This window comes from Vigna umbellata, chromosome 4, assembly GCF_029865625.1.
Source record: "Vigna umbellata cultivar VRB3 chromosome 4, Vumbellata_1.0, whole genome shotgun sequence".
Classification (NCBI taxonomy): Eukaryota; Viridiplantae; Streptophyta; class Magnoliopsida; order Fabales; family Fabaceae; genus Vigna; species Vigna umbellata.
The window spans coordinates 20,343,899-20,348,526 of record NC_142168.1 but is presented as its reverse complement, the minus strand read 5'-3'; the positions used below and the strand labels follow the sequence as shown (position 1 = coordinate 20,348,526).

At 31.6% G+C, this 4,628-nt stretch overlaps 1 long non-coding RNA gene across 2 annotated transcripts; it reads right to left on the bottom strand.

Annotated features, from left to right (window-relative positions):
* Positions 1–638: 638 nt before the first annotated feature.
* LOC148199492 (uncharacterized) lies at positions 639–4,063 on the bottom strand. Of its 2 annotated transcripts, none has more exons than XR_015786324.1 (6): positions 3,777–4,063; positions 3,605–3,646; positions 2,649–2,771; positions 2,101–2,178; positions 1,962–2,015; positions 639–1,108 (listed from the first exon to the last, which is right to left on the bottom strand). It is a non-coding gene; the product is annotated as an uncharacterized LOC148199492 (long non-coding RNA). The 2 variants fall into 2 exon arrangements; XR_015786325.1 differs by having other exon boundaries at positions 3,844–4,063.
* Between the last annotated feature and the right edge of the window lie 565 nt (positions 4,064–4,628).

Below are 4,628 nucleotides of genomic sequence, written 5' to 3'. Positions count from 1 at the left end.
TTTAAAAAATATCATACAAATAAATTTAGCAATTATTACCCATAATGGTTGAAATGTAGCAAGTTGTGAAGGCAATTGACTCGGATAATTTTTCAACAATAATGATATCAGTGTCTTCATTTCATTGACTTGTGTTGTCAAAGAAGATACCTGTAACATATGAAATTATTTAAAATGTAAGAAAAATGATATCTAAGAAGTTCATCATAAAAAGAACAAATCAAGTAATTAATAAAATATTCATTAACCTAAGTTTGTAATTCAACATTAGAAGCAGAAGCTGGAGATGATCCACTATGAGAACGAGCATGGACTCCAAATACTTTAGATGGGCAAGGACCCAAACTAAGTAAACATTAGTTAATTTATTTTTTGAGTAAAACACTAATGAATAAAACCTTTGTAAGAAGGGGAAGAGAAGGGAGAGGAAAGAAATTGTTAAAATAGAATGGCTTAATTTTCAACACCAAGAGCGAGGTGAATTGGTGAAATACAAAAACAATGTTTTCTTTAAATCTTTTTCGCAAAGTAGATGACTTTAAAAACTTCCTTGAAACACAAAGAAAAATATTTTTAAGTGTAGAGGAAATAAAGTTGATTAAACGCAACATAGAGTCAATTAAGTAAAAGTATAGGGATAGAAAAATCAAACACTACTTTTTATACTCGTTCAGCCAAGCCTACTTCTAGTGTCATTCCTCACCAGGAAGCAAATGCACTATAATGGTCAAGGTTTTTACAACAAGGCTTTAATAGAGACCTCTACGTCAAAAATATAAAACATCTATCTAACCCTCTAATCAAAATATAAGCATACAACACACAAAGACCAGCAACAAGATATCCCATCTCCTACCGTCTTCAACCCTTTGAGAAACCCCTCAAAGTCCAAAACGCAACACATCCTCTTCCTGTAGTCACTACAGGGAAACAACATCAATCTTCACAAGATTGAATTCCTGATCACCAAAACAGACACCTTCAGTACAGATTTGATCAAACAGTAAAAGCACACAATCCTTGCTCTTTAAGCTATCTCCAAAGGTGAACACCGTGGTCTTCTTTAAGAGTTCTTGGAGCTTTTCCAAATCTATAAGACGGCACTAATCTGAAAATTATCACACAATTCATTAGATTATCAAAACTTCTTACAGAATTTAAATTTGCGTCAGTATATAGTTTTTCACAATTCTGACGCTCTTCAGTCGACTTTGCCACTAATGAAGTTAAATACAGTCATGACAGTTATAATAGTTAGTATAAGTCATAGCAATTAATTGATTATGCAATTAATGCAGTTGTTTCACAATTAATGCTTGGTCAAACATATTTAAAAATATAGTCGTTAGACACTTTAAGACAAGCATTAACAGAATTGCAAAACATAACAAACTTAGTCAAATGGCTTGCGCACATTGTCGACTTTGTAACAATTAAAAACATAGTTTTGAAAAACTTTCTCTTCAAAAAATTCTCACAACACAACACAAACATGTTCTCATATAATCATAATCATGAAAGTAATGAACATGTAACACATAAACACATGTGTTATTAATTATGTGTTGTCATCATCAAAAATCATAAGCTCTAAGATTGTAGGTTTAGCTAAACTAGTGTTTCCCCTATCAACAATCTCAACAGAAATGAAAACTTACATCAAGTGATTAAGTTAGAATAGAGAAAAGTGAGACAAATTGAAACTTACATCAAGTGTCTATGTCACTCTAAACAGTCCCAGATGTATGGGACAGGTTTCAGCATTTGGTTTAGTGACTTGAAATAGTTTCAGACATTTATCTGTACCATTGCTTACATATTCTTATTCTTTTTGTCCTATTCCTATATATTGAATTCAAGTGAATATATGTGACATTCAGCCGCATAAATAAAGGGCACAAAAAAATAAGCATACGAAATCTCAAACGCCCAATAGTGTGAATATATGTGACAAGACTAACCTTCCATGGGTGATTGTATAAAGATGATAGATCATAGAACAGAGAGGGAACGCCCTAGAAACAACACCAAAAGAAATCCCAATCAACTATTAGACAACTAAGCTAGACATAATACAATATGAAAAGGAATTTTGTAAACCTTGGTTAAGAGAGGCCTAATATAATTGTCTGCTGATTCTTGAAATTTGTCACCTTGTAGAAAATCTAGCGGTATTCTCTAGCAAATAAAAAGATAAAAAGGAAAGTTTTTCATTAAATAAACCACACTCCAATAATAACACTCATGTCGCTAAGAAATATACAAGTGGAGGACCAAAGCAAGGATTCCTTGATCCGCGTATATCTTCATAAATTGTTATACAAGAGAAAAAAAAAACAAACACTATGCTCACACACTTATTATACTATTAGATACTAAATCCAAGTTTTCTCAATATAAAGCAAGAAAAATTGAAAATTCCATCCCATAATAAATTAAATATCAATGCAACAATATTTGAATGGTTAACCTATTTTCAGAGAAAGGATAATGTAATGAATATATACAACTCATTGTGATACAAAGACACATACATATATTTCATACTGATAACATGACAGAAATATTAGTTAAGTGATAACTGTAATACATGAGGCAGATGTTAAATAATAGGTAAAAATAACTACAATAACAATACAAAGCATTACCTTAACAACAGAAGACCACTTGTATTGTTTTTGTACAAGAAATCTAACTGGTATATTTGATTAGGCAAGTATTGTCCATCTTCTATATAAAGTCCAATACACTTTTGAAGTCCTTCAAAGTATCTGAATAGTAACATGAATCATGAACTAAAATTTAGTTTCAAAAGGCATAATAGACAAATAAACAATATAACATACACAAATACAATGTACACAATTGTAAATAACATATCAAACCGACCAGAACCAAATTTAAAAGAAAAAACAAAGTTAAACCAATTCTGCAACTGTACCAAAATCACCCCACATCCATATACTGGAGAGTATTCAAAAACGTTTTAATTTCTATTAAAATTAGGATACGACATGCACTACTTATCATATAAAAAGAATACAATGTAGACAACGTATCAAACCTAATAGAACCAAGTTCAAAAGAAAAAACAAATTTAAAACTATTCTGCCACTGAATTAAAATCATCCCCCTTGGCCATTTATAATTTCTCTTAACATTAGAACAAGACAACCACTGCTTATCCTAATCTAATTTCACACAAAACTCACCTTAAGACATCAGGTAAACAACAGTTTCCAGTACTAAACTGAGGAACACAAAAACATGAGATAAAAAATGAAAAGAAAAAAGAAATATAACTATGAAGTGTAAGAAGTTTCAAAAAACCAGACAAGTTAGAATGTATTTCCAATTATTTTTCAAAAAAAATAACAGAATATTGATCACAAGTCGGAAACTCGTGGTGTGGTTACGGAAATGAGTCTTCGTGAAAGTAAAAGGAACTCATCCTGTGATGAAATGTAAGAAACTCATGTGAATCGACTGTTCTTCACACGAGATGGTGAGTTGACGCTGCACATTAGCTAATATCTTTGCGAAAATGTTTTTGATATAATACGAATTGCAAAAATAAAAGAGCATAAACATAGAAATCACGAACCTGAAGGAGATGCTCTTTAGAAACGATGAAGATTAGGTTAAACTGAAAAATGAAGACATATATAGAGATGAATAATACTAGGAAGTATTAGGAATGTGCAAGAGGAAAAGAACACACAGAATAATGTGATTGAAGATATTAGATGAAGATTGAAGAGATAAAATGAACATGCCAGAGAGGATTTGAGATTGAGGAGTTGAAAATGGAAGTGATAAAAATCACTTCAGTAGAATCCTCACCGCCTCAACCTCGCCGCCTCGACCTCGCCGCCTCGACCTTGTCGCCTGAACCGCGACGCTCAGCCTAAGCAAGAGAAGACACAAAGCAAAAACGAACACGAAGCAGGGGAAAGATTATGATGTGAGGAAGGGGTTTGGGGGGAAATTTGATGAAGGCAGCGGAGAGATCCACGAACGCAGAGGGAAAGATTTTGATGAAGGCAAAGGGAGGGAGGGAGGGAATTAGGTTTAGATCTAGGGAATTAGAAATGAAGGTGCGGGCTGAATAATAATATTAAGGACCGCCGAAAAATTATTCTAAAAGATATATATTTTAGGGACGGTTTTATTAATAACCCGCCAGAAAGTTTTTTTTAAAAAAAAACACTACCTGGGTTTTTAAGCATAGTCGAAACGTATTTGGAGTTTCTAAAACAGTAAAAAAAAAAAACTCTCCTAAAATAATTATTTTTGTAGTGGTACTCATATTTTTATTTTGAAATATTAGATGACGTGAACGAATATACACATATTCGAAGAAGAAGCACATAAAATTATTTTTTAATTAATTTTCAAAAAAAATCAAATATCAAATAACTATTGACATATCAAATATTTTGTTTTAAAGTATATAAGACTAATTTTATTTTGTTAAAAGGAATTCAGATTTTTAAATTTCTATAAAAAAAGAAAACTGCCTATACCAAAGAGACTTTGGCACTAAAGTATATAAGACAAATTTTATTTTGTTAAAATGAATTCAGATTTTTAGATTTCTATAAAAAATTGCCCATGCCGAAGAGACT